Source organism: Pagrus major, chromosome 11 (assembly GCF_040436345.1).
Source record: "Pagrus major chromosome 11, Pma_NU_1.0".
Taxonomy (NCBI): domain Eukaryota; kingdom Metazoa; phylum Chordata; class Actinopteri; order Spariformes; family Sparidae; genus Pagrus; species Pagrus major.
The window spans coordinates 596,513-610,467 of NC_133225.1; positions in this window are offsets into that span (position 1 = coordinate 596,513).

The following is a 13,955-nucleotide window of genomic DNA, read 5'->3' on the forward strand; positions in this document are numbered from 1 at the left end:
CAGACAGACAGCGGCTAACAGACAGACAGACAGACAGACAGCTAACAGACAGACAGACAGCGGCTAACAGACAGCTAACAGACAGACAGACAGACAGACAGACAGCTAACAGACAGACAGACAGCGGCTAACAGACAGACAGACAGACAGACAGCTAACAGACAGACAGACAGACAGACAGACAGCTAACAGACAGACAGACAGACAGACAGCTAACAGACAGACAGACAGCTAACAGACAGACAGACAGCGGCTAACAGACAGACAGACAGCTAACAGACAGACAGACAGACAGACAGCTAACAGACAGACAGACAGCGGCTAACAGACAGCTAACAGACAGACAGACAGACAGCTGCTAACAGAGAGACAGCTAACAGACAGCTAACAGACAGACAGACAGCTAACAGACAGACAGACAGACAGACAGACAGCTAACAGACAGACAGCTAACAGACAGACAGGCAGACAGACAGCTAACAGACAGACACACAGCTAACAGACAGCTAACAGACAGACAGACAGCTAACAGACAGACAGCTAACAGACAGACACACAGGTAACAGACAGCTAACAGACAGACACACAGCTAACAGACAGCTAACAGACAGACAGACAGCTAACAGACAGACAGACAGACAGGCAGCCAGACAGCTAACAGACAGACAGCTAACAGACAGACACACAGCTAACAGACAGACACACAGCTAACAGACAGACAGACAGCAGCTAACAAACAGACAGACAGACAGCTAACAGACAGACAGACAGACAGACACACAGCTAACAAACAGACAGACAGACAGACAGCGGCTAACAGACAGACAGACAGACAGACACACAGCTAACAAACAGAAAGACAGACAGCGGCTAACAGACAGCTAACAGACAGACAGACAGACAGGCAGCCAGACAGCTAACAGACAGACAGACAGACAGACACACAGCTAACAAACAGACAGACAGACAGCTAACAGACAGACAGACAGACAGACACACAGCTAACAAACAGACAGACAGACAGCTAACAGACAGACAGACAGACAGACACACAGCTAACAAACAGACAGACAGACAGACAGACAGCAGCTAACAAACAGACAGACAGACAGACAGACAGCAGCTAACAGACAGACAGACAGCTAACAGACAGACAGCTAACAGACAGACAGACAGCTAACAGACAGACAGCTAACAGACAGACAGGCAGACAGACAGCTAACAGACAGACGTGTACCTGACTCATGAGGACTAGCTGCTCCTCTCCTGTCAGATAATCCTGCAGCACTTGTTGTTGTGACGCCATTTTGTTTGATGACGCGCTCTTCATCTTCCCGCCATCCCTGCTAGCCAACAAGATATGAGCTAACAGCATTAGCAACACAGGGAAACTAGCTAACTGTGGCACCAACTCTTCCTGAAACGAGTTTTGTATCGACCACAGAGCGCCTGGCTGGCTTCCCTTCAGCGGCCTCGGGGCTCCACCTCTGATCGTTAATTAAGACTGTAGATCAGCTCTCCTGCTCCTCTCTGACAGACTCCATCACTGAGCATCTCAACAGTTACACTGCAGTACCACCTGTCACCACACAGACTAGCGGACATTCAAGTGTTACAGTCCAGGGGGCGCTGTTTCACCTATTTAAAGAGGAGACGTGAGTAAATGTTTATTTACTTTGCAGCCCTGTTTATTAACAAACTTCACATATTATTATAGATATTAAACAAATAATAACTTCTCACTGTGCTCAGTGAATCTTTACTGTGCAGGACCTCATGTGAACGTCACTATGGACAACCACATACCATAAATGACTAAAAGTAAATGTAAAATAACGAGTGATTAATGTTCATCTGTCATAAAACGAAAACATGGTCGGGTGTCAGCACACACGCGTATTAACATTCTTGTGAGTGAATAAACTTTAATATCTAACTCATATAAAATAATAATATAACTAATATCCACAACTATTTATTAATGTGTTGTCTTATACCTGTCATATGAATGTGACGTATATAAGTGTATATGTGTTGTATATATGTGATGTATATATATGTAATATATGTGTGTTGTATATATATATATATGTGTTGTATGTGTTGTATATATATGTGATGTATATATGTGTTGTATATATGTGATATATATATATATATGTAATATATGTGTGTTATATATATATGTGACGTATATATGTAATATATATATGATGTATATATATGTGTTGTATATATGTGATGTATATATATATTTGTATATATGTGTTGAATATATGTGATGTTTATGTGTTGTATATATGTGATGTACATATATGTGATGTATATATGTGTTGTATATATGTGTTGTATATATATATATATGTGTTGTATGTGTTGTATATATATGTGATGTATATATGTGATATATATGCATTGTATGTGATGTATATATATATGTGTTGTATATATATGTGATGCATATATATGTGATGTATATATGTGTTGTATATATGTGATATATATATGTAATATATGTGTGTTATATATATATGTGACGTATATATGTAATATATATATGATGTATATATATGTGTTGTATATATGTGATGTATATATATATTTGTATATATGTGTTGAATATATGTGATGTTTATGTGTTGTATATATGTGATGTACATATATGTGATGTATATATGTGATGTATATATGTGTTGTATATATGTGATGTATATATGTGTTGTATATATATGTGTTGTATATATGTGATGTATATATGTGATGTATATATGTGTTGTATATATATGTGTTGTATATATGTGATGTATATATGTGTTGTATATATGTGATGTATATATATGTAATATATGTGTGTTGTATATATATATGTGACGTATATTTATGTAATATATGTGTGTTGTATATATATATGTGACGTATATATGTGTTGTATATGTGATGTATATATATGTAATATATGTGTGTTGTATATATATATGTGTTGTATGTGTTGTATATATATGTGATGTATATATGTGATATATATGCATTGTATGTGATGTATATATATATGTGTTGTATATATATGTGATGCATATATATGTGATGTATATATGTGTTGTATATATGTGATATATATGTAATATATGTGTGTTATATATATATGTGACGTATATATGTAATATATATATGATGTATATATATGTGTTGTATATATGTGATGTATATATATATTTGTATATATGTGTTGAATATATGTGATGTTTATGTGTTGTATATATGTGATGTACATATATGTGATGTATATATGTGATGTATATATGTGTTGTATATATGTGATGTATATATGTGTTGTATATATATGTGTTGTATATATGTGATGTATATATGTGATGTATATATGTGTTGTATATATATGTGTTGTATATATGTGATGTATATATGTGTTGTATATATGTGATGTATATATATGTAATATATGTGTGTTGTATATATATATGTGACGTATATTTATGTAATATATGTGTGTTGTATATATATATGTGACGTATATATGTGTTGTATATGTGATGTATATATATGTAATATATGTGTGTTGTATATATATATGTGTTGTATGTGTTGTATATATATGTGATGTATATATGTGATATATATGCATTGTATGTGATGTATATATATATGTGTTGTATATATATGTGATGCATATATATGTGATGTATATATGTGTTGTATATATGTGATATATATATGTAATATATGTGTGTTATATATATATGTGACGTATATATGTAATATATATATGATGTATATATATGTGTTGTATATATGTGATGTATATATATATTTGTATATATGTGTTGAATATATGTGATGTATATATGTGTTGTATATATGTGTAATATATGTGTTGTATATATATGTGATGTATATATGTGTTGTATATATGTGATGTATATATGTGATGTATATACATGTGTTGCATATATGTGATGTATGTATTGTATATATGTTGTATATGTGTGATATATGTGTTGTATATATGTGATGTACATATATGTGATGTATATGTGTTGTATATATATATATGTGATGTATATGTGTTGTATATATATATATGTGATGTATATATGTGATGTATATATATGTTGTATGTATGTGATGTATATATATGCAATGTATATATATGTGTTGTATATATTTGTTGTATATACAGTATATGTGTTGTATCTATGTGTGATGTATATTGTGACGATGTTTGTGAACACATGAAACAGTCTGAGTGTTTGTGTTCATGAGGCTTTTGACAGTTTGGATGAGACTCGACTTCAACAGTTGAACCAACCACTGATAAATTTCCTGTTTTTCTGACTGAAGCAACGGTCGCTCTGATCCCAGAGCAGCTCGACTCCTCTGGAGACTGTCGGTTCTGCTCCAACAGTTTCTGTTCTCCACAAAGTGTCCTGATCTCACACAGCAGGAACATTAACACACAGCAGACCTGCAGGCTTCACACTGACAGCAGCTACAGCCACAGACACCTCAGGTAAACATATATATTTTAATAAAGACAGATGAGGACTTTTATTTCAGGTGAAGATTGACATTAGTTAAAGGAAAAACATCATCTGGAGCTTCAAATATGAGAAGGAAACTATCATGAGGATGTTTATTTAAGATTAAAGCACAATTAGTAAGTCTAAATGTTAAATGTTATATAATATAAATAATAATAATAAACAGCATTATTGGACTTTATTAAGGGTAAAAAAACACATTAAACAGACTTATAATTATAGATATTAATTGATTCTAATAAGGACTTTTATTTAAGATAAAAGAAATCCACTTTATGTGAACGTTAAGATAAAAATCTACATCATCTGTAGAAAAAGATTCTTTTTAGATAAAGAACAAAACAGAATAAAACATCATCAGGACCTTCAAATGAGGCCTAAAATCATTATTATGAGACTTTTATTAAAAATCCTTAATGTAAGATAAAAATCACATCAAGGCACTTTTATTAACAGTAAATAAAACAGTATCTGGACTCTGAGGATAAAAACATCTTCATGTTGACTTTTGTTTCAAGCAGAACCACAGAACTGTATGATCCGGTTTATAACCAGTCCGATCATCGTTAGGAGGATTCTGAGTCTCTGTGAGGGTCTGAAGATGTTTATTAAATGATCATCAGGAACATTAACGTCATTATGACACTTCAGTATGAGAATGACTCTTATCAACAGAATAATTCCTCCTCTGGACTTCAGGTGTCTCCGTGTGGACCGCTGGACACTGAAGAAGACGTGAGGATGGACACAGCGCTGACCTTCATCTTCCTCCTGAAGTGAGACGCTACACAAACTGTTGAACTGCTCCTTTAACATCTGATCTGTCTCTGTCTTTATGGTTTATTATATTTTTATATTATATTCTGAAGTCACTTCTGTCTCCTGTTGTAGATGTTGGTGTGTCTGGTCTCTGCCCAGAGGACAGTCCGTCTCCTTCTCTGTGGTTTTCAGTGGTGGAACTCTGCTGCTGGTGGACGTGGACGAATCAGCTGGACGTGATCATCATCAACACACAACAACAGGTCAACACACAACAGGTGAACACACAACAGGTCAACACAAGACAACAGGTCAACACAAGACAACAGGTCAACACACAACAGGTGAACACACAACAGGTCAACACACAACAGGTCAACACACAACAACAGGTCAACACACAACAGGTCAACACACGACAACAGGTCAACACAAGACAACAGGTCAACACACAACAGGTCAACACACAACAACAGGTCAACACACAACAACAGGTCAACACAAGACAACAGGTCAACACACAACAACAGGTCAACACAAGACAACAGGTCAACACAAGACAACAGGTCAACACACAACAACAGGTCAACACAAGACAACAGGTCAACACACAACAACAGGTCAACACAAGACAACAGGTCAACACACAACAACAGGTCAACACAAGACAACAGGTCAACACACAACAACAGGTCAACACACAACAACAGGTCAACACAAGACAACAGGTCAACACACAACAACAGGTCAACACAAGACAACAGGTCAACACACAACAACAGGTCAACACACAACAGGTGAACACACAACAACAGGTCAACACAAGACAACAGGTCAACACACAACAACAGGTCAACACACAACAGGTGAACACACAACAACAGGTCAACACACAACAACAGGTCAACACAAGACAACAGGTCAACACACAACAACAGGTCAACACACAACAACAGGTCAACACACGACAACAGGTCAACACACAACAGGTCAACACACAACAACAGGTCAACACAAGACAACAGGTCAACACACAACAACAGGTCAACACACGACAACAGGTCAACACACAACAGGTGAACACACAACAACAGGTCAACACACAACAACAGGTCAACACACGACAACAGGTCAACACACAACAGGTGAACACACAACAACAGGTGAACACACAACAACAGGTCAACACAAGACAACAGGTCAACACACAACAACAGGTCAACACAAGACAACAGGTCAACACACAACAACAGGTCAACACACGACAACAGGTCAACACACAACAGGTGAACACACAACAACAGGTCAACACACAACAACAGGTCAACACAAGACAACAGGTCAACACACAACAACAGGTCAACACATGACAACAGGTCAACACACGACAACAGGTCAACACAAGACAACAGGTCAACACACAACAACAGGTCAACACAAGACAACAGGTGAACACACAACAGGTCAACACACAACAACAGGTCAACACAAGACAACAGGTCAACACACAACAACAGGTCAACACAAGACAACACACAACAACAGGTCAACACACGACAACAGGTCAACACACAACAACAGGTCAACACACAACAACAGGTCAACACACGACAACAGGTCAACACACAACAACAGGTCAACACAAGACAACAGGTCAACACACAACAACAGGTCAACACAAGACAACAGGTCAACACACAACAACAGGTCAACACACAACAACAGGTCAACACACAACAGGTGAACACACAACAACAAGTCAACACAAGACAACAGGTCAACACACGACAACAGGTCAACACACAACAACAGGTCAACACAAGACAACAGGTCAACACACAACAACAGGTCAACACAAGACAACAGGTCAACACACAACAACAGGTCAACACACAACAACAGGTCAACACAAGACAACAGGTCAACACACAACAACAGGTCAACACACAACAACAGGTCAACACACGACAACAGGTCAACACACAACAACAGGTCAACACAAGACAACAGGTCAACACAAGACAACAGGTCAACACACGACAACAGGTCAACACAAGACAACAGGTCAACACACAACAACAGGTCAACACAAGACAACAGGTCAACACACAACAACAGGTCAACACAAGACAACAGGTCAACACAAGACAACAGGTCAACACACAACAACAGGTCAACACAAGACAACAGGTCAACACACAACAACAGGTCAACACAAGACAACAGGTCAACACACAACAACAGGTCAACACACAACAACAGGTCAACACACAACAACAGGTCAACACAAGACAACAGGTCAACACACAACAACAGGTCAACACAAGACAACAGGTCAACACACAACAACAGGTCAACACACAACAACAGGTCAACACAAGACAACAGGTCAACACACAACAACAGGTCAACACAAGACAACAGGTCAACACACAACAACAGGTCAACACAAGACAACAGGTCAACACACAACAACAGGTCAACACAAGACAACAGGTCAACACACAACAACAGGTCAACACAAGACAACAGGTCAACACACAACAACAGGTCAACACACAACAACAGGTCAACACAAGACACAAAAGTTTATAAAATTGTAAAAAGTAAACGAGTAAAAACGAGTAAACGAAGACTGTTCTTATTATTTTGTCCAGGTGCGTTTGCAGGTTCTGGTCCATCTGTTCAGGTTCTGTCGTCCGTCCCGCTCTCTCAGGGTCCAGGATCTCCTCGGCTGCTGGTCTGCCTCCTCACTGGTTTAAACTCACCTCTGCAGGACGTCCTGTGGTGGGTCGATGACACGCTGGTGACATCATCAGATTCTCAGGTCTCATGGATGGCGTCAGACGGGGGCGGAGCCTACAGCGCTACCTCAGTGTGGGAGGTGTCAGCAGCGGACTGGAGGTCCAGGTCCACATACTGGTGCGGGACGGTCCAGGAGGGACGAGTCTTCAGACAGAAGGTCTGCTGGAGGGACGGACTGTGACTGAGGACCAGCTCCACTCTGCTGCTGACACTTTAAACATCGTCAGTCATCAGCTCACAGAGATTTATCCTCTCAGATCAGAGCTCAGTTTATCTGATCTGGTTCAGGTCAGTGAACACAACAGTCAGTGAACACAACACAGATTCCTCTGAGGAGCTGCTGGAGACCAGAACCAGAGTCCACAGAGAGAAGACTGGACTGAGATGATCAGGAGACACGAACATGTTGAACACATGAATCATCACGTTGATCTGAACTGATGGATGAAGAAATGAACAGCTGACTGAGTGAAGCTTTATTTTAACGTTAGTTATATTCTGTATGACATCAGGTGTTATTAAGACTAATTCATATCACATTCAGTGTTCATAATAAAAACATAAACACGTCTGTTGTTGGATTATAAGACACTTAGAGGAAACTTGTTAACAGTTTATTAAAGTCAATAAAACTTTATGATTGTCTTGTTTGTTACTAACTCACCTGTTATTTCACTGACCTTCACCTTTACTGAGCTTTAAAGCTATAGTTGGTGATGTTGGAGAGCCCCCCCTCCGTCAGCGCGCCGTCCAAAGCCACGCCCCCACAAACTTGAAGGGCATCTGACAGTCGGAGTCAGCAGGGCAGGCTGGCTTACACCGACAGAGAAGAGTAGCTAAGTTGGCTAACGTTACATATTTCATGAAAATAACAAACCCCCCGAAGCAAAACAAATAATTTCCTGTCCAACAGCAGGACAGCAACCTCTGCATCACTTCTTGGGCCCGTCAGCTCCCTCAGTTGTCTCCACCGTTCAAAAGCTGAACCGATGTTGACTCTGGTTTTATCCAAAGCCTTTTCGTTGCAGCCTTTTCTGCCTCCGGCTTTCTTTTCTGAGCCCGTTTAGCGGGCGAGCCGTTACAGGTGACGCTGGCAGGGCTACTCCTGGCTGCACGGGAGGAGGGGGGGACAGAGGGGGGGCGGGCAGGACGAGACATGAAGGCACCTGATTGGTTCTTTCCACTCGGACCGAGAGGCAGGGATTGGTCAGAGTTTTTACAGGCCGCAGGATGGAAGGACCATTTCACCCAGTATAACAAAGTGTTTCTGAACAGGATTACCAACTATAGCTTTAATTGTGGAGATTAAAACATAATTTATTATCTGTTCATCAACAGTTAACAGTCCTTTATGCAGCTATAAGATCTGAAACAAATCCTGATCAATATAATAAATTAAAGCTAATAAATGTAAAATAACGTATGGATTAATCTTAACGCAACACAAAAACCTACGTAAAGCTTTAACAGTGACATTATGTGTAGGCCTGGTAAACTCAATAAATGTGTTTGATGTCTTATAAACTATAAACATGTTTATATTCTTATTAACACATAATAATGTTAATAAGCATCTAATGAAGGCCTCACTACTCTTTAACACACTGATTATGAGGACCTGAATGTAAACTGTTACTGTTACTGACAGGATAAATAAATGTGTTCAGTCACTATCGTCATGTTCATGTCGTCATGTTCATGTCGTCATGTTCATGTCGTCATGTTCATGTCGTCATGTTGGGGAAGAGATGCAGCTGAACACTGACTGAATGACTCAGTTGTGTCAAACTGTTCTGTGAGGATGTGACAGGATCGTCTTCACACTGAAGTCTGGTGATGTTTCACAACACTGATATAAACCACCAAGATAATCAATCAATCAATAAATGACTCAATAAATTCACCAAAAATAATATTCAAATTAAACGGAGACATGAATTAATTTATAAAATGTGACATAAATTGATATTTGTTTTAATTTGTTTCAAATTAAATCTCCTGTTCATTTACTTTCCCATTTAATTTTTCCATTTAATTTATTAATTAATTATTTATTATTTGAGTCTCTGATTGGGTTACAGTCGATCTGAACTCTGATGTCATCAACTGAGCGGTGAAGTCATTTTCATAATGAAGCAGAAATTTGAAAAGAAAATGAGGAAATATAAAAGTTATAAGATGAATTAATACATTTAAATATGAATGAATTCATAAATAACATTGAAAGGGAAAGTAAATCAATACAGATGCAGTTTAAAGAAGAATTATTCATTCAGTCACATTTGACAAATTAATGCATGTAATCAATTTTAATTATTATTTTAGTGCATTTAAAAGCGTATGAATTTATTCATTAAGTCATTTCTGGCTTTATATTTTATTCTGGCGGTTCTGGTCCTTCACACTGTGGGTCCACCTGAAGACAGGGAGGCCTGGTGGGATTCTGTCAGTGATGAAGTTGGACCAGCTGCTCCAGTTCAGAGTCTTTAATCTGATATGATCAACAGAAATCAAATAATACATGCAAACTCAGGTGAGACAGCTGCGGCTGTCACACTGTCCGTTTATACGTCGTCCTTCAAATGAAAAAAGGTACAAGTTCACTCAGCAAACACAAACAAACACCAGTTACAGTTTAGCCCCGCCCACCTCCCCCCCCCTCGCCCCCCCTCGCCCGTCAGAAGCCGAGATAAATAGAAGCAAAATATTCATGTTTGTACAGAAGAGTATAGATGTGCATCAAACACAGAGTACTACTGCGACCACACCACAAGTCAGACACACCTGTGGACAGGTGACCTCGTCATCAGTCCATCAGGAGGCGAGCAGATCTAAAGAGGAACCAGACAAACCAGCACTGTTGGACTCAGTCCAGCAGGTGTCAGGCTTCAGTCCTGACAGGTGAGCTCAGCTGATCTCAGGTATATTCAGCATTAATAACATTCAGAGGTCTGGTTCCTCTTTATAGGACCAAGGTGACGCCTCCTCTTCAGGCTTCATACGGTGGCTGACACAGAACAAAAAGCACAGCAGCCTCAGAGACCCTACAGATCAGTCTGTCAGCGGAGGTGTATAAATCAAACGTCTCTGACAGGTCACCTGTGGACAGACACTCCTCCAGCTGGGTCAGGACTTCAGCAGCCTCATGTCTTCTCTCTGTCTGCTCTGCTCGTCTCTACACGTGTCCTGGTTTTAATTACAAATCAGAAACTGAGCTTTCAGTTTCAATCACTGAATTCAAAAGTAGGATGAGTGATTCTCCCAGTGTTTATATTCTCTCCAACCCACCTGCTCAAAATGAAAGAAAACAACACGACAGAGACGAAGCAGCTAGCTTAGCATTAGCCTGCAGCTAGCTTAGCATTAGCGTGCAGCATCACTTCCAGACTCTTCTCCTGTGTGATGAAGACGATCAGCTGACTGGTCTACCAGGATAAAGTCAAGTCTATCTCTTTAAAGGAACTTGGGGCAGGATGCATGCATTTTAAGATTTTTAATGCTAACGGGTGATGAAGCGTTCAAAACCAAAAAGAATGAGCCCACCCACGCATCTCTCCATCGCCTTCAACAGGCTGTGTGCTGCATAATGTACTGCAATTCGGTGTCCGAATTTCCCGCGCAGTCCTGCGGACGTGACGTCAGATGACGCTGAATGCGCGTCCTCGACGGCTTTCGACTTGGATACGTGAAGAAGACAAGCGCGGTGCGCCGGCTCGGCTGATGGCTGCAGTTACCCTAACGGCCGCAACGGCCGCCGTGTCACTATTGAGACTTATTTCTTGATCCTGCCCCAAGTCCCTTTAAAGAGCGTTAGTCAGGACATTAAACCGACCATCTGTTCATCTGCATAGAGCCACATGTGACAATGTAGTGATGGCAGAGCCGTCAGGGATCAAAGAAATCAATAGTTAAACCTTAAAACCTTAAAAATCAAAAGTGAAATCAAATTGTGGGCTTGAGAATCGTGACACTTCTGTTCCTCTCAGCTGTTCACAGTCCAGACACCTGCTCACCTGACGACTCCTGACTCAAATGTTGAACGAGATACGAGTAAGAAAGTTGATTTTATTTCTGAACGCGTGACTGAAATGATCTGACGATGATCTCTTGGTAAAACTCATCTGGAGCAGCGACTGATCGCAGCATCTCTGGATTCATGATTGTAGTTGTTGGTCTGAACTCCACCTGAACCGAACAGCTGACTACAGTTTTCTCACACTGCAGTCCTGTTTGGACTGTCTGGGCCACCGTAGAGCTTTGTGTTTTTGTCCTTGTGTCGTCAGCTCCGCCTGCCGGGCTCGTCAGTGTTTTCTCTCCAGAGACGTCACTTTTATTGTTTTGGAAGCCCCTGTACAAAAAGAGGTAGAACGTGTGGTTTCAGATCAGAAGAAAGAGTTTCGTTTTCAACAAAGGTCAAAGGTCAAATTTGGTTGGTTTGGGGGTCTGAACACCGACTTTGTCTCTGGTGGAGCGTAGTGGTCCAGATGTCATTAAGAATCTGTCTAAAACCAAACTATGTACAGTGCAAGCAGGAGGAAGTGTAACAACACAACGCCGTACTAGAAGATCACGAACACGACACGTCACTCACCTGAACGCTACACACAGGGTCTACCTATCAGAGAGCCGGAGTCAACAGGAAAGAGTAGAAAGGATAAAAAACTCAAAGCAGATTGTCTCTTCACGTCGCCTGAAACACAAACCCCCAGTTTGTCCTCACAGTTTTACAGAAGCAGCACACACACATGCTCCGAAACGTCACGGGATGCAGAAGAAGAAGAAGAAAAAACCAGAGCGAGACGAAGCTGCTCGCTCTGTCCTCGTCCGTCTCATCAGCGCATCAACAAAGTTTATTAAAATACAATCAATCAGCTCCATCCTGAGCGCCCGACGAGAAGTTCACCTTCTGTTCCAGGAGAAGAAGAAGAAGAAGTTTGTCCACATCAGAACTTAAAGGAGCACTTCAACATTTTGGGAAATCATTTTTTTCTGTTTGAGCTGTTGGGATGAATCAGTCTCATGTTTGTGTGTTCAGTATGGAGCTGATGAATTCACATCAACACACCAGTGAACAAAATATCAAATGTACAAGTTTGGGACTGCAGGGGGAGTGATGAGCCGGGACTATTTCTTGACAGACAGGAGTGTATCCCTCCGCCCTGTACCTCTGTTTTAACACATCTATAAAACAGACGTCATCAGAAAAATGACTACGTTCTTCAGTTTGACTCTGTAAGCAGTTTGTTGCGACATACTGACGTTTGTTAGCCAGGAACCTCTAGTGGCCGTAATAAGTATTACAACAGCAGGGAGGGAGGTCAGGTGATGTTGTGAACAGACAATAAGATGCAGAGGGAGGAGGACGAGGTGGACGGTGATAAATGGTCACTGCCAGCCGACCTCTTCAAACACAACATGTTCAGGTGTCAGTGAGTTAGGCTTCCAGTGTGTATGCTAAGCTAGGCTAACCACATCCTGACTCCAGCTCTGCAGACACGAGTTGAGATCCATCTGAACAGCTCAATATCAAAGAAAGTGAAAACGTATATATTTCCCAAAATGTTGAATTATCCCTTTAAAGTGACAATAAACTGCAGACAAACTGATCCTGTTTGAGATAAAATACAAGTTTGTGACCAAAATGTAGAAACCAGGATCAGTGTTTGACTCCCTAAAAACTCCATCACCTTACAATCAGACTGGTCAGACTCCACCTGCAGGTGCAAAATGCATCCATGCGAGCTGAGAGGTCACCTGCCTCCAGTGTGTTGATGATATAGATGATGCTGACCTGACTACAGCAACATGTTTACCTTCATTCAGACAACTGTTAAA